We start from the raw sequence: 22,161 nt of genomic DNA, 5'->3' as shown, positions 1-22,161 counted from the left end.
GGGTTGGGGTCTCAGACAATTCGCTCATATGATTGCAAAGACAGACAGGAATTCCTGGATTGGAGAGGGCTCCCCTGAGGGCTCCCAGATTGGAGAGGGTGCAGGTCAGGCTGAGGGACCCACCCCCCGTGCACAAATCTTTGTGCACCAGGCCCCTAGTATTCTATAACTTGAAGTGCATGATTTAATTTATATTGTATACATTATACAATATATTTGTAAACATGATTTAATTTATATTTGTAAACATTCATTGAGCTGAAAACATAAGACTTGTGAACTTTACTATATGTATACTACAAGTCAAGAAAAAAAATTACCAAAATGGAACAAAAATATTTAAATATAAATCTAGTCTATCATGTCCCAATGACTGTTTGACACATGAGTATAGAAATATGAAATGTTGGAGAACATTGTAAAAATCCTGAAGGACATTATGTAGCAATCTAAGTAGATGAAAACTAATTTATGCAAGAGTGGCAAAAGGCCTCCCACAAAGACTGCCTTCTCTCCTTCCAAAAAGTAACTTGAAAACAAAAACACTTTAAATTAATCCACAAAATTTACTTTCTAGGGGGTGGAACGTCTGTTTAATGTAAGCCTAGCTAGAGTACGCAGGACATTTGCCAGATTTTTGCCAAAGAATGCCTATGAGATCATTCTTCAAAAGGCCTTCCCTCCATACTCCTGACAAGATATAAACTACTTTGGTATTTATGTATGCTGGACACTGCTGCAGTGTACTTTATAGGTCTTTAAATAAAACCAGCTGTCATTCTAGCTAAGCTTAAGGAGAAATAAAGAAGCATGGTTTCTCTCTTGCACTCTTGTGTGCATATGAATCGCCTAATTCTTAGGGCCTCCCCCAGACATTTCACTACACTGTCTGCAATGGGATCTAGAATCTGCACTTGAGGAAGCACTCCAGGACATCCTGGATCAGGTGGTTTGGGATTCGCATTTAGGATGCCCTCCTCTATACTTTCGTATGATGTGTTTGTTTTCAGTTGATCTGCTCATTTAAAAAATGTAATGTCATCCTGTCCAGGTAGCTCACTTGGTTAGAGTGTCATCCTGTGCACAGAAAAGGCTGTGGGTTTGATTCCTGGTCAGTACAACTGATCAATGTTTCTCTCTCACATCGATGTTTCTCTCTCTCTAAAAATCAATAGAAACATATCCTTGGATGAGGATTAAAAATAAATTTAAAAAATAAATTAAACAAAAAATGTAATATCATTTCTCTCAGTGGTCAGCAAACCGCGGCTCACGAGCCATATGTGGCTCTTTGGCCCCTTGAGTGTGGCTCTTCCACAAAATACCACGTGCAGGCGCGCACGTACAGTGAGATTGAAACTTCGTGGCCCATGCACAGAAGTTGGTTTTCGGCTCTCAAAAGAAATTTCAATCGTTGTGCTGTTGATATTTGGCTCTGTTGACTAATGAGTTTGCTGACCACTGCTCTACATGATCTTAATTAGCTTGGATGATAGAACCTAATACAATAAACAATAAAAAAAATAGGGAAAAATAAAAAATCTGAGAAAGACTGAAGAGATTGGAGAGAAATAAATGATCTGCCAGGCTGCAATTTAAAATTGGATAGAGACTAAATGAGAATCAGTACATTCAGGTTGTTTTAAGTGAAAGAGACCTCCTTAGAAAACATGCAGAGAACATGATAAAAAGCAAAACATACAACCTTCAACAAAATTAATTTTTACTACTGGAAACAATAATTTCATAAATAAGCAACTAACACACACACACACACACACACACACACACACACACCCAAAACGGTGAACCAGGTTAGTATGCTGCTCATATTAGGAGCTTTGAGAAATGCACTTGATTTTTTTGCTTTTACAGCATTATAAAATGGAGGCATCACCCATGATCTACACTGGACCTCAAGGTATCATACAACTAATGAATTAAGATTTAGTGAGCTCTTTTGAGTTTCTCAAGATATAGAATACAGTTATTCAGACTATTATGTTTTTATTTATACTAAGTTATTAAATTGTATGAGTTAAAATTTTAAAAGTAATGTCATGATCATGAATAAATAAGCAAATGCTATAGTGGAAAAGTATTGTGGAGAATGGCCATGTGAAAAAATACATATGTAATTGCTAAATCTATCTGTGAAAGAACATAATTACATTTCCCCCATTTGAATATTGGATACCATTTGAATTTGAAAGTGCTAGAAATAGAAGACCTTGCTTGGTAAAATAACATTATTGAGGGTATACCACCAGTTGATGAAATATATACTACCTACCAACCACTTAAAATGTTAACTGAATGAATATGGTCTAATTACTACTAATTATATCAATCTGGATGCATATCATCACTTTAATATCAGAAACAGATTGTCAATGAATTGTCATCATGGGTAAAAAGAAAAATTACAACAGCACTTCATAAGTTCGTCTATTTTGTACTTTCTATACTGAACTTTAAGTTCTTGTTTGTTTGCCTTCCCTACTAGTTCTGTAAAGTTTTTGAGGAATTGATCATGATTCATTCCTATTTGCATCCACAGTGCCTACACAATGCAAGGCCTGGCACATTAGAAGGCATTCAGTAAAAAATGGTTGAGAAATTTCATCCTTATAGGAACAACAACAACAAAAAACTAAGAACAATGCTGTCTCTATCACATATGAACAAATTACTTCAGAGGCTAATATCTACCAGACATGAGCTCATCCTATATAATAAAAGGCTAATATGCAAATTGACCGAACAGTGGAATGACTGGTTGCTATGACATGCAATGACCACCAGGGGGCAGACAATCAACACAGGAGCTGTCCCCTGGTGGTCAGTGAGCTCCCACAGGGGGAGCACCACTCAACCAGAAGCCGGGCTCACAGCTGGCGAGTGCAGTGATGGTGGTAGGAGCCTCTCCCGCCTCTGTGGCAGCGCTAAGGATGTCCGACTGATGGACATACCCCAAGGGCTCCCAGACTGTGAGAGGGCGCAGGCCAGGCTGAGGGGACCTCCCCTCTCCCCACCGAGTGCATGAATTTTGTGCAGTGTGCCTCTAGTAATTGCATAAAGATGTGTGCAGCTGTGTGGTCATCAAGAGAGCAGGTTATCAGCTGGAGAAATGAGTCATTTCGAGCATAGCTGGAAAAATCACTCACATTCAGTTCTACCTCCTGGTACTTCTGGTAAATATTTTACTCATACTTGCCAACCTCTTCTTGAAAACAATTCTCATATCTCCACACGACAATGTCAATCATGTTTTCCACAACTCTTTATGCATACCTTTATTGTATGTATAATACATTACATACTATTTGTATGCATTACAGTATTATTTGTAAGTAGTTTCTTTGGCTGCACTGGGAGCTCCCTGAAGGAAAGAAGTATGCATTATAGACAAGGACCACTGCATAGTCTTGTAGGTTGTATGCTGTACTAGAGCACCACATCTAAAGAGATGCTGTAAATATCATGGATATCATAGATTGGTATATTTATAACATAGATTTTCTGGTGTATGACTCTAAAGTATCTTGAAGAGAGAGTCCTTTATTTTCCAATATTCAAAGTTTCTGGAACATGGGAGTTACTCAAACATATTTGTACAAATGAACTCACCAAGAACTGAATGAATAACTAAGGCATAAGATATTAATGCACTGAATCCTGGTTTTATCTTTCAAGTTGACCCATGGGGAAGAAATGGATTCAATGTGACAGATAATATAGATTAAAATGTGATAAAATGAAAGATCTCTTAGCAATAAATATTGATGAATTTTATGGTCTCAGGACATGTAAAGAAAATTATCTCTGAAGTGAATATTGTAAGCTCTATCATTACATAAACACTAAAGCAAGCAGCATAGGAAACCAGGTCCAGAAATTCGCTTTTCTCCTATAGTACTTATAACCTTTAATGTCACAAAGTGTGATAAGCACTCCTATTTAGGTTTACTAAACAAATGATGTTTTTCACTTTCAGGTCTTCAATGGCCACGTATCCAATAGACATATAACTAGGGCAAGAGGCATTAACAAAACAATACAACATAAAAGTCTGATTTTTCTGGGCTCTCCTTCATTTAACCAGTATTTTCTGAGTATTTGCTTTGTATAAAATTCTACGCCAAGTACTAGCATTCTTGAGGCAGATTCATGTCTCTAAATTTCTTCCTTAGCAAGATGATAGCTTTTTACTATTTTGATATTCACTGTTGGGTTAGGGTAGAAGATACTGAGGTTGTGTAAAGTTTTTTAAATCTAATCCAGGTGGCCAGAGGTATAATGTGATTTAATCCAGTCTTTGGGTGGGCCCTGCTCTGAATGAAGGGGCATGCCCTGATTTCCCAAGCTATGTTTTTTTTAGTAACTCCTTTGCATTTAAAAGTAAAAATCTATCCCACATGAGTGAAATTATATGGTTTTTAGCTTTTTATGACTGCCCTGTTTCACTTACATAATATTATCAAGATCCATTCATGTCATTGCAAATGGCAGTATTTCATCTTTTCTTATGGCTGAGTAGTATTCCATTATGTATACATAATACATCTTCTTTATCCAGTCCTCTATCCCAGGACACTTTGGCTATTTCCATGTCTTGGACACAAACAGCAGTGTGGTGGTTACCAAAGGAAAGGGGGTAGAGGGTGAAAGGGGGTCTTATATATGGTGATGTGAGAAGATTTGACTTTGGGTGATGGGCACACAGTGCAATATACAGATCTTAAAACAAGGAAACCCACCCCTAAAATCCATATGACCATATTAACCAATGTCACCCCAATAAATTTAAATTTTTAAAAAGTAAAACACTATAGAACTTGAGGATAAAGAGAAATAAAACTACACCAAGGCAGTGAAATCCAAAGACAAAGGGAAAACTGTAGAATCAGAGAGAAAAAGAAACATTACTTTCAAGGGAACAACAATATGACTGGCAAGTTGACTTCTCAGTAGAAATAATGAAAGTCAAAAGGCAATAGAATCATATTTTCTAAAGTGCTAAAAAAATATTCTACTAAAATAACCTTCAAAAAATAAGTCAAACTAAAGATATTCCCAGATAAGCAGAACTAAAACAAGCAATCAAAACTGTCATCAATAGACCCACAGGAAAAGGCATACTAAAGTTAGTTGTTCCAACAAAAGAAAATTGATATCTGAAAAACTTTTATAGAAAGGTATGAAGAGCACCAGAAAAAGTGGATTAAAAAAAAAAAGAATCTTGGCCATAGGGAGAGGGGGAGCTGAAAAACATACCTAGAATTAAAACACATTACAATAATAATTCAATTGTTGGTAGGGAGTGGCAAATCAAGTTAAGTTGATCTAAGATTCTAGCATTTTCCTAGGACATATCAAAAAATTATTCTAGACTATAATAAGAAAAGTATGCTGTCATTTTGAGAGTAAACATCAGGGTAAACATAAAAAATAGTAAAAACATTGGGATAAATATTAAAAGAATGTAAAGAAAGGTTTATGTAAGCAGCTAACCAAATGTGGAAATGGAATTATGAAAAAAATAGTTGAGTCATTCAAAAGAAGGCAAGAAAGTAGAAAGAGGCAGACAAACAAGAAGACCAATAAGAAACAAGTAAAATCTACATAATAAAAGAGTAAGATGCAAATTGACCATACCTTTGTGATGATCACCAGCCAATCAAGAGTATGTAAATTAACCCAACAAAGATGGTGGGTTAATTTGCATATGCAGATGCCAAGTGCCTGGGGGGTGGGGCGGGACACAGGCATTCTGCACCACCAAAGCCACTCCGGGCCTCTGGGCAGCGTGGAAAGGCAGAAAGGCAGCTCTAGGATAGAGCAAAAAGGTGGCTCTGGCAGGAGCAAAGGCGGTGCTGGCAGCCAGGGTAAGGAAGGCCCATTCTTGCACGAATCTTTGTGCATCAGGCCTCTAGTGTAGATATAATCCCAGACATATCATTAGTTATTGCTGTGGGTTAAATTGTGTCCCCCCAAATACACGTTTAAGTCTTAAGCCCTGAACCTAACCATATTTTGGAGGTAGAATCATTTCAGATGTAAGCATGTAAAGACAAGGTCATGCTGAATTAGGATGGATCCTAATAACTGGTGTCCCTATAATAAGAGGGAAATTTAGACACAGACACACAGGGAGAACATCATGTGAAGATGGAAGCAGAGATTGGAGTGATGTGTCTATAAACCAAGGAATGCTAAGTTTTTATGGCAATACCAGAAGCTAGGAGAGAGGAATGCAATAGATCCTCCCTCACACCCTCCAGAAGGAACCAATCCTACTGACACCTGGATTTCAGACATCTAGCCTACAGATTGAGGAAGAACATATTTCTATTGTTTTTAGACCACTGGTTTGTGGAATTTTGTTATGGCAGCCGTAAACAACTGATACAATTATATTACGTGAAAATTGAACATATATTTAAATTTTAAAAACACGCAAAGATTCTCATGCTGCAAAAGAAAACCAAAATAAAAAGCTAGCAAGAGACGTAACTTAAATCCCAAGCAAAGCAACAGATGCAATTATACTAATATCAGATAAGCTAAAACTTTAAAGCAAGGATCATTATTAAACATAAAGAAAATTTTCATAGGATTTTAAAACTCAATCCACCAGGAAGATATAGCAATTTTCAATTCACATGCAAATAATTATATAGCCTTACAATCTATAAAGCAAAATTCAGAAGAACCAAAATAAGAAAAACATCTTATTCATAATGAGTAGATTTAATACAACTAACACTAAAAACATAAGTAATTTTAGAAAAACAATATATATGTAGATTATATGAACAACACAATTAACAAACTCGACTTGTTGACAAACAACATTGTATCCAACAATGACAGGATTCACATTCTTTTCAAGTGATCATGGAACATTTGTCTTTTGCTAGACCATAACATTTTATGCTGGGCCGTAAAGCAGGCCTGAATAAATCTCAAAGAATTTAAATCATTAAGTGTTTTCCCACTAAAATGGAATTGAGCAAGAAATAAAAACCAAAAAGACAAATAGAAAATCTTCATACAGGGAAATTAAGCAATACACTCATAAACCATGTGTGAAAGAAGACATCACAGTGGAAATTAGAAAATATGTTGAACTAAATTTGGCAGACGTACATAAGGTTGTACTTAGAGGAAAAATTTATAGCCTTAAATGCATAAATTGGAAAGAGAAGAAAGGGTAAATATTAACTTCCTAAATAACCTTCTCAAAAAAATCATTAAAGAAAAAACTTAGAAGTCATTAAATTAGATAAAATAATAAAGAGAAGAGAGTAAAATAAAATATAAAATATACAATAGAAAAAATTAACAGACAAAAATTAAATTTGTGGAAAGAATGATGTAGTATTAGAAGACTTCTATAAAGATCCATCAGAGAGACAAGGTACAGAAATAAGAAATGGAAAAGAAGATATCATTGCAGATCCTTAAAGTAATTTTAAAAGAGGATATCATAAACAACTTTATGCCAATAAATTTTAAAATTTCTAAGAAATGTACAAATTCCTTGAAAAATACACCTTACTAAAAATTATACAAAAATTAAAATATGAATTATACTACATCTATTTAGGAAATTGAATTTGTAATTAAAATCTCTCCAGAAGCTCAAAGGATTCTTTGGACAAACTATAAGAATTAATAATTGAATTTAGCAAGTAAGATGGATATAAAGTCAACATAAAAATTACCTTTCTATGGGCTAGAAACACACAAACATTTTTTAAGATAGAATTTACACACACAAAAATAATCAGATAGCTAGGAATATATCTAACAAAAGATATGCAATACTTGAACACTAAAAATAATAAAATGTATTGAGAGAAAATGATATATTCATATATGAGAGGATAAACTATGTTCAGAGTTTGGAAGACTCACTATAAAAATGCCAGCTCTTCCAGATTAATTTACAGATTTAGTACAATCCAAATTAAAATTTCAATAAATATTTTTTGTGGAAGCTGGGGGGCGGGGGGCAAATTTAAAAAAATTACGTGGAGCCCAGATGGTGTGTCTCAGTGGTTGGGCATCAACCTATGAACCAGGAGGTCATGGTTCAATTCCTGGTTGGGCACATGCTCAGGTAGCATGCTCGATCCCCAATAGGGAGTGTGCAGGAGGCAGCTGATTGATGATTCTCTCTGATTGTTGATGTTCTATCTCTCTCTCCCTCTGCCTTCCCTTCCTCTCTGAAATCAATTTATATATATATAACTTAAAAATTACATGGAAATACAAGGAACCAAAAACAGCCATGGCACTAATTTGAACTCATACCACCATATATCAAAATCTATTAGAAAGCTAAACTGGTTAAAACAGTCTAACACTGATGCAAAAGCTAACAAAGAGGTCCATAGAAGAGTCCAGAGAGTCTAGAAGGGACCCATATACACATGGTCACCTAAAATACAAGGCAACACTAACATGAAAAGGGAAAATAATAGCCTTTTCAGGAAATGGTGTGAGGTCAACTGAATGAGGTCAACATCCATATGGGGGGAAATGAATTTTGAGTGTACCTCACAGCGAACACAAAAACAAAAAGTGGATGGCTTGCAGATACAAATAAGAAAGGAAAGAGAGCCCTGACCGGTTTGGCTCAGTGGATAGAGCGTCGGTCTCTGGACTGAAGGGTCCCGGGTTTGATTCCGGTCTAGGGCATGTACCTTGGGTGCGGGCACATTCCCAGTGGCGAGTGTGCAGGAGGCAGCTGATTGATGTTTCTGACTCTCTATCCCTCTCCCTTCCTCTCTGAAAAAAAAAATCAATAAAATATATTTAAAAAAAAAAGAAAGAAAGGAAAGAGATTATCTTACTTGACTTGGGGATAGGCAAGAAACTTTAAGAGGCCATGAAGAATGTTAACGATAGAAAAATTTGGCTAAGTTCGATTTTAACATCTCTTCATCACAGGCCAGTGAAAAGTAAGGAAAGGAAATGTAAGCGATAGTATGAAAAGAGATATTTCCAGATATCTACATATCTGAAAAAGTACTCATATGTGCACGCATAACTCCTATTCTACAAATCAATAATAAAAGCATATATTCCCAAAATAAATAGATAAAAGATTTAAACAGGCAATTAGCCAAAGTGGCTATCCAAATGGTCCATAAACATATAAGATACTCAACCTTAATAGTCATCAAGGAAATGCTAATAAAGCCAGAATGAGATATCACGACACACCTCCAGAATGGCTAAAATTAAAATAACAACAACAGTACGGAAGAATGGACGAGGATGTGGAACAACCAGCCTTCTCATATATTTTCTGGTAACAATATATATTGATAAAGTTACTCTGAAAATTGAAAATATCTTCTAAAGATGAATATATGACAAAAAAATATTTCACTCCTAGGTATGTATCCACCAGAAATGGTTATGTTGTGCACCAAAGATATGTAGAAAATGTTAATAGCAGACCCACTTATAATAGCCAAAAATTAAAACAACCTGCTCCAGTAACAATGAAATGGATAAGGCTATCCATGCAATGGAAAGCTATACAGCAATAAAAATGAATGAAATATAGCTATTCACATATGGATAAACTTCACAAAAATAAGCTAGACACAGAGAAACTACATACATGCATATAATTTCATTTATTTAAAGTTCAAAATCGGGCACAATTAGCCTATACTATTTTAAGTCAAAATAATGGTGAGGGAAGTTCTGAGGTGCTGACAATGTTCTAGGCCTTGATCTGGTGGCTTTATATGTGCTAGAAAAATATGAAGGGCTGTGGGACATCATAAAGATTAATAATTCTCTCCAGAGCTTAATGGAGAATAGACTTGAATAAGCATATTGCCTATTTCTTCATTTCCCCAGACAGAATGTGTTATAAAGAATCACAAACAAAAATGTTGTCAAAGCATAGGAGCTATGTTAGCAATATAAAGAAAAAGGGCACACTTTGTAAGTCATTCTATAATATTTTTGTCATTGTGACAGAATTTAAAAATGTATTTATTTCATTAAAAACTGGCAGCCTGTTTGTTCTACTGCCTGAATGGGGATAGTTCCCCTTTTCTGCTGGTATAGAATTCTCTATTACTCTTTTCTTGCTATGCTTTGAATCATCTAAGCCAAGAGTTGTTTTTAGCATTAAGCGGCTAACCCAGGAGCAAAGAAAAGCAGTCACAAGGGATTACCTCCTTCAGGCCTGCACTAGAATTATTACACATATGAATTACTTAAAAATTGGATAATTTTATGTGGCAAAAAGAAGAAGAGAGTTATAAATAGAAGGAAGTAAAAGATGTCACTAATTATTAACTAGGCAATATGAAAATAAACGCTTCCCTAAATAGATTTTTATATTTTTTCCTTACACTAAACTTTCTTCCACTTCTGTTTCTTCCATCCTGTCTACATTGGTGGGTTATTTATTGCCATTTCAGTTATATATTTCAGGAGAATGAGGTGACTGATTATACTTTTGCATAGTTGCTTGGTTTAAAATGCTGTGAAAGGAATTTATTTTTAAATTTGGAAGCTGTTTCTATGACATCAAAAACTGACAACAGAAATGGTTAGCAAAGAAAGACTCTCAACAACACCTTTAATTCAATGATTATAAATATTTAAAATACCTTGCCCTTGACACAAGCAATTACTACCTTTAAATGAAAGCAGGTATTTCAGAGAAACCCAAAAAGCCACTATCAAAGCTGTAATGCTCCTGTTCTTCACTACTCTCCTCAGAAATAAATGCCTCCTATATTTCACAAGTTACTACACCAAAGGACACCCTTGTTTATAGTTTTAGTTCTGAGCTGCTAGCCCTGAAATGTTTCCTCAAACTGTATTTCCTCTTGATCCAGATCTTCCTGGCTACCAATTTTATTACCAATTCCTCCATTTCTTCCATTTCTAGCATTACCTGACCCTTCAGACTTGGTGCTAGGCACGGTCTTCCGGCCCCACAACTATGACTCAGTAACCCGCCTTTAGCAACCCTGAGTAAACACTCTATTTCGTCACCGTGAGTGCGCAAATTGGCTCAGCAAGCTTGACTTTATCATAGGGCAGTGGTCGGCAAACTCATTAGTCAACAGAGCCAAATATCAACAGTACAACGATTGAAATTTCTTTTGAGAGCCAAATTTTTTAAACTTCAACTTCTTCTAACACCACTTCTTCAAAATAGACTCGCCCAGGCCGTGGGATTTTCTGGAAGAGCCACACTCAAGGGGCCAAAGAGCCGCATGTGGCTCTCAAGCCGCAGTTTGCCGACCACGGTCATAGGGAACTGCCCCTGAGCAGCCAGTGCATTTCTGGGGGTTCAGTCCATTCAAGTCCACAAATATTTCCTGAGTGCCTCCTGTGGGCCCAGCACTCTGTCAGGTGCTAGAAAGAAAATGATGAATAAAAAGAGACATTCTTGGCCTTTCACAAGCTTTGAGGTAAAAGGCAGAGTTGAAACAAGTAACTGAACAGATATATGATTACAGACTATAATGAGAGTGCTGGGAAGAGTGAATACTTAATATTCCAAGGGCATGTAACAGTTGGTCTGACCCAGTCTGAAGGGTCAGGAAGGGTTTGTAAGAAAGTGACATTCAGCCAAGATCTAAAGAATGATAAATACCACCACCACCACCACCCCACCCACAAATAATCCAATTAAAAATGGGCAGAGGACCTGAATAGACATTTCTCCAAAGAGGACATATAGTGGGCCAACAGTCATATAAAATGGTTTTCAACATCCCTAACCAGCAAGGAAATGCAAATCAAAACCACAAGACGACACCACCTCACACCTGTCAAAATGGCTATCAAAAAATCAACAAGTGTTGGCGAGGATGTGCAGAAAAGGAAACCCTCATACACTGTTTTGGGAATTGTAAATTGGTGCAGCACTACAGAAAACAGTATGGAGATTCCTCAAAAAATTAAAACTAGAGCTGCCAAAGCCCAGCAATACCATTCGGGCTATTTATCCAAAGAAAACAAAATACTATTTTGAAAAGACATGCATCCCTATGTTCATTGTAGTATTATTTACAATAGCCAAGATATAGAAGTAACCTAGGTGTTCATCATGGATAAAGAAGATGTGGTCTGTATGTATGTATGTATGTATTTATGTATGTATGTATGTGTATAATGGAATATTATTCAGCCATAAAAAAAGAATGAAATCTTCTCACTTGCAACAACATGAATAGACCTAGAGGGCATTATGCTAAATGCAGTAAGACAGAGAAAGACAAATACCATATGATTTCACTTATATGTGGAATCTAAAAATATAAAACAAATGAGTAAAGAAAACAAAACAGACCCATAGATACAGAGAATAAGGTGATGGTTGCCAAAGGGAAGCGAATTGAGGGAACATTAAAAAAAAGAAAACATTTCATTCCAACAAATGAGTATTATGGTAATTCCATGTGATGATTTGTTAGAAATATCCTAGCACCCAACAAACTTTTAGTCCTTGTATTGAAAATCCAGAATGTCACTTAATGCCCCGAGAAAATAGTGAGCGAGAAGAATAGCAATAAATAAGAGGTTTTCTCAGTAATTATGTCAAACAGTGGAAACATCCATGACTATGGGATAATTCACGTGTGGGATAATTCAGGAAAGACCATTTCTTGCTCAAGCTCCAGCAAGAGATTGCCTCCTTGGATCCCTCTTAACACAGAGAAGCCACTGGGTAATTTTCTATTTATTTTTTACTCTTCTATATTTGTTAATCCTCATGCGAGGATATTTTTCCAATGATTTCTTTTTTTCAGAGAGAGAGAGTGGAAGGGAGGGTTAGAGACAGAGAGAAACATAGATGTGAAAGAGACACAGCAATTGGTTGCCTCCTACATGCACCCCGACCTGGGCCAGGGATCAAACCTGCAATAGAGGTACATGCCCTTGACTGAAATCAAACATGCAACCCTCAGTCTGCACGCTGGCATTCAACCACTGAGCAAAACCGGCTAGGGCTAATTTTCTATTTTTTACTAAATGGTTAGAAATGAGAGCTTAATGTTAGAAAGCTCTTGGCTAATTAAAACAAAGACATTGCATATGGGGAAGCCCACTACTTCTCTCTCTCTCATAGGTCTTGGATCTGCCTCAAAGACTGTACCATTGGGAAGAGAGCGAGAAAGAGAGCTAGCTCCTACACATTCCATGTAGGTGCCAGGGTGCAGGTCAGCAGTCTACCTATGGCAGGTAGGCCAGGTCCCCTCTCCGGATAGTTTCTATCTTTAAAGCTGATGTCAGGGAGAGGTTAGCAGTGTAAGGATTGTTTCACTCCAAAGTATAAAAATAATCAGTCTTCAGTTTTGTCAAGAGGCTCTCTGTGCCTCCAGAAAAGAAATTGAAAAAGGACCCAGAGCTACGATCAAGACATTAGATGGCATAAAATTCTATAAGGAAAACTACAGATGACAAAGGGGAAAGTTGCAAAGTTAGACATCAATTTATATGAAGAAGAAAAGGTAAAAAATGCCATATACCAGAGATACAGGCAGCGATAGAAATATAGAAGTGGTTGAAAAATTAAAATAAAAAATAAATTAAAAATATATAGGAGAGGTTAAATAAGATGAACATCAAAAGAGTACCATTGGTAATATCAGTGTTTGGCAGTTTTAAATATATATTCTCAAATATATGTAGCATTATATACAAGTGCTCTATAGTATTAAATATAGGTTAAACATAAAAGAGTAAACATTTAAAGTTGGAATGATTTCATTCGCAGTATCAAATACAGAAAGGAAGATATCCACACACATGACAGTAGCAGGATACAGCAGTCCTTTAAATATGCTTTTATTGATTTCAGAGAGAAAAAGGGAGAGGGAGAGAGGAACAGAAACATCAATGATGAGAGAGAATCATTGATCAGCTGCCTCCCGCACACTCTGGGCTAGGGATCGAGCCTGCAACCTGGGCATGTGCCCTGACTAGGAATTGAACTGCGACCGACTGATTAATGGGTCATTGGTCAACCAGCGAGCCACACTGGCCGGGTTGACAGAGTTCTTTTTTTCACTCTTATCTCTGCTTTATATTTAAATTTGGCAGCTGCTCTGATTTGCAAATATCAAGATAACATCTATTATTGTGTCCCACAGAGACTACACACATTATTCCAAATTAGCTTGGACATTCAATAAATACTCGCCATTGTGGGTGTGGAAAGGTAAGGTGGAGACGACCCTAGACTTGAGTCCCGACAGAACTTCATTGAAGGCCTGAGTCACTGAACATCTCAGATAGCAAGTCTCAAGCATCAGAGTGCATTAGAATCACCTACAGGGCTTATTAAAACACAGATCCACTTGGTCCCACCCCTAGAGTTTCTATCCAGTTGGGGCCTGTTAAGGGCATTTCTAACTAGTTTCTAGTTGAGCCGGATGTTGTTGATTGGGAACAACATTCTGAAAACTTTATCTGTAAGGTCATGATTCCTTATTTGCAAAATGAAGATAGCACTGCCTCTAAGGCCCATCTCACAACTTGTTGAAGAAAACCAGTATAGCCCTGGGAGGATATAAATCATTTCATATTTTTCTTATATATATTGCACTGCTAAAGGTGGTATCTTTTAGTGACCAAATGACTATGTTTTGTTTAGTAAAAAGATACTATGTGAGTGTGAGAGAGTAATGATCAGATATCTAAGAATTCTTCCTACGTGGCATTCACTGAAGTGGCATGGATAAGTAGGAATTCAAGAACTGAAAAAGACAGAGGACTAGGTAGTTATGTATAGCCAGTACTGTGAGCATGTCTTACCAGATATTAAAATACTGAAATGCTTCTATAGAGGCAGGCAAATAACTGCTATCCAAACCATCCCGAGTACTGCAGACCCAGAAAGGCAACCAAAAGGGAAATGCTGATACAGCAAGGGACTGCCACCCCCCTGCCTCAGCACCAGTGTCTGTTCTGTTGGGTATGCCCAGGTCACATCGGTGGTTAAATGCTTTGAATGTCACTTTTAGAAAGGAGAGAGGATGGGATGGTTACGAGCTCCTTGCAGACATCTTTCTAACTCGTCCCGGTGCAAATCCTGGACGTACAACCGTAGTTGGTTCTTCCTCTGAATCTTTATCCCATGCGAATTCCTGTTAGATGTTCGAGGAGACAGGGGATGTAGAATGGTAAAAGGAGAAACATCAAAGGAGCGGAAGGATTTAGGATTATATGTTGCTGCAGAATAACTTCACTTGGGTCTTGCTACAGCCTGCCCAGAAGAGTCCATTTAGAAAGGCCCACCTGGATTGCCTAAGGAGAAAGGACACAGCAGCCAGATCGTATGATTGGACTGCATCTGCCCCTCTGTTCCAGCACTTTCCATCGCTATGTCAACTTTCCTCTGCAGATGCTGGAGTATTCCAAGTTGCCATCTGGGGTGACATAATTCCACTGCCAGCAGCTCTGCCACCTTGAGTCACTTAGGTTACAGCCTTGATATTCTGAGTGGCCTTTGATGTTGCCAGGCAGTGGAGAGGAATACAGACCCCCACCTCTGAAGCTAGGTCAATGTTGTCTCTACTGGTGCTCAGAGAAAGGGCATTCTCTCCATTATTTCAGTGAAATTTCTTACCTATAAAACTGGGATTCACTAACCAATGAAAGTCTAGAAATAACAGTGAAGGAACACACTGAATTTCTTCAAATATTTGTTGCCAAATAAACTACTTCCAAAGACTCTTTCTGCATATTCAGAGTAATGATCAGGTGAAGAAAACATGCCTAGAGAGTCATGAAAAAACACCTTTCAGGAAAGGCTTTCTGGAAAAAATTATCTTCAATAGATGGAATTGAAATGGTAACGTATGAAGGATCCCATCTCAACTTATACAAATCTCACCCATGTTAAAAATACTGGTGTTTCTTATTAAGTTTCTTCATTGGTTTTCATAGAAAATGGTGGATTTTATAATGCATCTACCTTAACTGCAAAACATGGGCACAATGAATGAAACATTTGGTAAATCACCGTGCAATTTAAAAGGGATATTATTTTTAACTCAGTGTTGAGAGACAGAATGGCTATTTTCTTCCTTGTATTCACTAGAGAATATGGTAGGAACTGTTGTGGATTCTCTGTGTTTGAGCTAAAATTACTTCTAAAGTTGGTCAATTAGTTCAGAGCAAAAGATACATGTGAGTATTGCATTATGAAGAAATTGACCTTCTTAAATAGATATGGAAACTAACTAAAAAATACCAGTAAAATTTTTAAAAATTGAGGAAATCCGTAAAGCACAGTAAGAAGCTGTATATAGCCGAAACCGGTTTGGCTCAGTGGATAGAGCGTCGGCCTGCAGACTGAAAGGTCCCAGGTTCGATTCAGGTCAAGGGCATGTACCTTGGTTGCGGGCACATCCCCAGTAGGGGGTGTGCAAGAGGCAGCTGATTGATGTTTCTCTTTCATCGATGTTTCTAACTCTCTATCCCTCTCTCTTCCTCTCTGTAAAAAATCAATAAAATATATATTTTTAAAAAGAAGCGGTATACAGTGAAAGTTATGGAGTAAAGAAAACGTTAGCTATGCTCTTGGGGGTGCTGTGTGAAATCTATGGTATCCTTTTATTGCCTGGATCTTATTTTAACTTTTTCAAGGCTTTTACAAGTTTTCAATGGAAATGAAAAACACGATTAACATTGCAGAGAAGATAAAGTGCATACATGCTAGAGAGTAAAATAATAAGTTGCTGAATTTAGCATTTCAGAACTACGACATAACTAGTGTGGAAGGAACAGAGTGTGTGGAAGGAACAGAGGGGGAGGCATAGGTATGGAAAATCTGTGTAAGTGTAGTTTTAGCCAATGATTTGGGACCTCTTTGGCTCTTGAAATGACAGTGTAAATTTTAGTGTCTTGTAAGAAGAGTGAAGGGAGAAAGGGCAGAAAGGGTTTGAAGACAGAGAAGGCTCTCCATACGACGTAGCAAGCTTTTCACGCTAATTAAAAAAAATAAAGCACTTTTTTTAAAAAAAGAGGCAATCTAACAAAGCAAGTAAAAATCAGGAGAAGGGTGAAGGCATAGGGGTGAATATATGGCTGTTCTCTTACTTTTACCTGGAAAGAAGTTTAGATTTCCACCAAGAACATATACATACATGGAACTGAGCCTTGAAGCAGCTTTATTTACTGGAATCACAAATATGTGTCTTTTCTAAATAAAGCTCCAAGTATTTTTAAATGATTGATTACAAAGAATCATGTCAGTGTTCCTGAAAGATGGATATGAGCATTTATTGATATTTTATGAGCAGGATTTCATATTAAAAGCTCTTGAGTTGAAAAAGAACATCCAAAATAATGTCATATAAACTGAGGGGAGGACGTATGTGGGTTTTAACAAGTGCAATGTATTAGTTATTGGACAAAAGAGGTATCACTGCTGGCTCTTCCGCTTTCTAGCTGAGAGAATAAGTTTTAATTCATTGGCCTTGAGATATCTCGATACAATGAGGATAATAAATCTATTTAATATGTGCCATTCCTTCATTTATTAACTAGACTGTCAGATCTATAATGGCAAGAACCAAGTTTGTTTGGTCCATCATTATAAACTTAGTTCTTAGTCTAGAACAGACATTCTCTCTATATATTTTTGGTAAATAAATTTAAGAAAATACTTATAAGGCACCATATGAGCCACTATATTAAGTGCTTAGAGTTTACAAAGAACAAGACAGAAAGAGAACCTACCTTCAGGAGAGTAAAATAAATTAATATGGGTAAAGTGTTTATCATAGTGGCTAGCACATGGCTAACTTAAAATGAATGTTTTTAGATGTCCAGTCCTACTTCCCCATATCTAAGCAACTTACAGGATTCCAGAGCCCTCTCCATGGTTTCAGCAAACTCCTAAAAGCTGACTACTTCTTCATGGCCCCTTATTCCCTGAATAATGTCTCCTTTATACCCCAGGTTGACTAATACAAAGTTCATTCCCACCTCTGACCCCCATGAAAGATCCTCCTTCAATCAATATTTGATATGTTTACTTTCTTTCTTGCAGTTTTTCAGGGAATGATTACCTAGCCCACAGTTCCTACCATTTCATTGTTCCCAAGCCCTATCTTTCTTCCTTCTCTTCCTTTTCTGGTGCCCCACGCAAATAAATCCTCTTTATCAAACAGATAAGTTCTGCTCAAAGGCATATCAAGTATAACCTGGTCTTCTGACCCAAGTAGGTTTTCATATTTTATTATTTTGCCAACAAAGGATGATCCCATCCTAAGGATGATTCACAAACCATATAATATCCTATATAATAAACGCCTAATATGCTAAGTGTCCAACTGTTCATTCGACCGTTGGACCAGTCACTATGACGCAAACTGACAACCAGGGGGCAGACGCTCCAACTGGTAGGTTAGCTTGCTGCTGGGGTCTGGCATATTGGGACTGGGCAAGACGGGTCAGACACGCCCTAGAGCCCTCCCATGGTCTCTCCCCAGCCCTGACTGTGCACCAACTGGGCCTCTAGTCTCTCTCTCTCTCTCTCTCTCTCTCTCTCTCTATATATATATATATATATATATATATATATATATATATATATGTGTGTGTGTATATATATATATATATATATATATATATGTAATATGCAAATTGTCCAGGACAACATAACATCATGACTGCTCAGGAGGAAGCTGCGCATGCAGGTGGGCAGGAGGGGACTGCGTGTGTGGTGAGGCAAGCCACGGATGGTGCAGGCCCAGAGAGAAGAGGGCCTGCCAGCCATGGTGCGCTGGCAGTCCCACCTCTGCATGTGAGCTGCAGAGGAAACACGTTTTCTGACCGCTCATTGGCTAAGCCCCTGGTACGCCATTCGCAGTGTTCTTGGTAACTTGGGTAATAAGAATCCAAGAAGGTGATCTAGGGTTTTTCCACCTCACTCCTGGAGGAAAAAAAGAAGGTCCACTGCAGGAGGGGCTAAGAAATGTCATATCCTGCCCTAGCTGGTTTGGATCAGTGGATAGAGCCTCGGCCTATGGACTGCAGGGTCCAGGTTCGATTCTGGAAAAGGGCATGTACCTAGGTTGCAGGCTCCTCCCTGGCTGGGACCCAGGTCAGGGCTCATGAAAGAGGCAACCAATCGAAGTGTCCCTCTCACATTGATGTTTCTCTCTGTCTTTCTCTCTCTCTTCCACACTCTCTAAAAATCAATGGAAAAATATCCTGAGGCAAGGATAAAAAAAAAAAAAGAAAGAAAGAAATGTCATATCCTATGAAAGAGACATCTTGAAAATGCCTAAAGAAAGTTTGTCATTTTTTCGTGGTAAAGGGACTGGACTCCGTGTTGATGAAAACACCTTGGCAGCTGAGGCGGCCAGCAGTGGCAGCAGCAGTGGGGTGATGAGGGCAGCTCCTTCCCCTAATCAGCCCGGTCATCTCCCGCAGAGGGAGGCCAGACTGCAGTTTAGGACATCCCCTGAGGACTCCTGGACTGTGAGAGGGGGCAGGATGGGATGAGCTCCCCCCCCCCCCAGTGCATGAATTTTTGTGCACCAGTCTTCTAGTAATATAATAAAATAGTAATGCTTTATCCACCTAATTATATTACCTACTATTTTTATAATTATCATTATCATTAGTAGTAGCAGAACCTTCCATTTCTACTTCTGAATAGAACTACATGAAACCATCATAGATGGGCTATTAATAGTAAGCCTGAGAGCCTATGCAGGAGGTAGCTTTCATTATACACTGCTAAAGTATAGTGCTTCCTTTCATATAACTATGCATGATGTTTCCAAACATGACTTGGAATTTTTATTTGCAGTCATAGAAGTTAAAATGACTAACACTAAGCCAACCGTTTTAGCTTTCCATTTGCTGTGTAACAAATCACCACCTTTTATAGCAGCTTAAATCAGCACTCACTTGTTAATTCGTTCTTGTAGGTCAGAGTTTGGGTAGGGCTCAACTGGTTTTCTTTCTCAGGTTCTCACAAAGCTAAAATCAAGACACCATCTGAACTCTGAGGTCCTCTTCTAAATTCATGGGTTGTTTGCATACTTCATTTCCTGTGGATGTATAGCTAGGGTCCCACTTTTCTTGCCAGCTGTTATTCAAGGCTTCAACTCATAGAGGCCCCCCTTCATTCCTTATCATGAGGCTCCCACAGGCAATTCACAACATGGCTTTTCACTGTCTTCCAGGCTATCAGGAGCACATTTCTCTAATACTTCCTCTTCTTAGGTCCTCTAATGAGGTCAAGCCTACCCACACAGGATAATCTCACTTTTGATATCCCATCATACTCACAGGTTCTGTCCAACTCAGGGAAGGAATTACCCAGGGATGTACCCAGGGATGAAAATCCTGGGTCATAGTAAACCCTGCTTACCACATCAACTATCCTGAAACTATGTTCCACAGAGCAACCGATGATCCTGAATGAACCTCTTCCCCAGAGGCCACAGGATCAAGGTAAAGCAAGTGGCTCTCTCAAATGAAAGAGTCCACTTCCATCTACTTCACAATTTGGACTTCCTGACAATTTCTCTCTTTTTAAATGTATTTGGGTTACATTTATTAAAATTATAGAGGTTGCAAGTATATAATTCTATAATACATAATCTTTATATTGCAACTAGAGGCCCAGTGCATGGATTCGTGCACCAGTGGGGTACCTTGGCCTGGCCTGTGCCCTCTCGCAATCGGGGACCCCTCGCGGGATGTCGGATAGCTGGTTTTGGCCTGATCCCCACAGGCCCAATCCAGACAGGAGGGAGCCCGATCCTGTGCATTGAGCGTCTGTCCCCTGGTGGTCAGTACGCGTCATAGCAACCGGTCCACTGGTTGTTCAGTCATTCGGTCACTTAGGCTTTTAGATAGATAGATAGATAGATAGATAGATAGATAGATAGATAGATAGATAGATAGATAGATAAAATGTATGTTTACCACCTAAAGTCAAATCTCCTTCTGCCACCATATATTTGACCCCATTTACTCTTTACCACCCCCTTTCCCCTCTAGTAACCACCGTACTGCTGTTTGTGTATATGCACCCCTATGTTCACTCAGCATTATTCACAATGGCCAAGAAATGGAAAAAACCAAAGTGTCCTTCGATATATGATTGGATAAAGAAGATGTTGTACATATATACAATAGACTACTACTCAGCCATAAGAAAAGATGAAATACTGCCATTTGCAATGACATGGATGGATATTGAGAATATAATGCTAAGTGAAATAAGTCAGAAAAAGTCAAGAATCATATGATTTCACTCATATGTGGGACATAAAACTGAAAACAAAATGAATAAACAAGTAAGAAAAACAAATAAAAACACATGGACACTTTTAAATAAGTAGCTATCCAAATAAATAAAAAGATTTAATAAACTTTTTGAACAGAAAAATCACTTAGAGATCACCCTAGCATCAAAACCTCTTCTCTCACTAACATTTCATGATTTTATAAGAAATAAATTCAAATCAATCATAGAGCCTAGAAAGTTTGATAAAGTAAAAAGATAATTTTACTTTTAATCACAAACACTGAAATCAAGTTTTAAAGAATGACAGTGGGTTTTCATAAAAGTAATAAAGTGGTGATTGTAATTATAGTTATTGCTCCATATATTGTTTGTGACTATATTAATTAACATAGCCTGTTTCACCTAATATGCAGCTGTCATATGATAAATGTACTATTTTTCTTCTCTATTCTGTTAAGACAAGAATACCACTAGCAAGGTATACTGGCAAAACCATCAGTATACCTTTGCCATTTTGCATTAGGAATACAACAAATCTTTCTTACACAATCCCATGCTGCACCACTCTAGTCTACAATATTGATTCATATTACAGACAGGTTCTAGGAGCAGGAAATAGCAGTTATTCCAGATGACAAGAAACAAAATGTGTGGCAGAAATCAAGAAATAAATCTCATAGAAATACATGATCTTGCCAGCTCAGTAAAGTTTTCAAGGGTACAATGGCTTAAAGAATATCAGCACATTTCTTGCACAGTGAATAACAAGTTGCTAGATCCTGTATACCCAACCACTAAGGGGGAGTAAGAATCTAGCTAGCCACTCTGACTTTGGAAGTGACATTCATCAATGACCCGCTCTCCTTTTTTTTTTTAGC

The 22,161-nt window shown here is 37.7% G+C and overlaps 1 protein-coding gene across 3 annotated transcripts in view; it reads right to left on the bottom strand.

Annotated features, from left to right (window-relative positions):
• Positions 1-22,161, bottom strand: part of ADAMTS3 (ADAM metallopeptidase with thrombospondin type 1 motif 3) — a 238,617-nt gene that overhangs the window by 73,179 nt on the left and 143,277 nt on the right. The gene's annotated exons all lie outside the window — the stretch shown is intronic.

The sequence above is a fragment of the Cnephaeus nilssonii genome (assembly GCF_951640355.1).
Source record: "Cnephaeus nilssonii genome assembly, chromosome: 1".
In the NCBI taxonomy this organism is placed as follows: Eukaryota; Metazoa; Chordata; class Mammalia; order Chiroptera; family Vespertilionidae; genus Cnephaeus; species Cnephaeus nilssonii.
The sequence above is the reverse complement of the archived record's forward strand: the minus strand, read 5'-3'. Positions and strand labels throughout refer to the sequence as shown.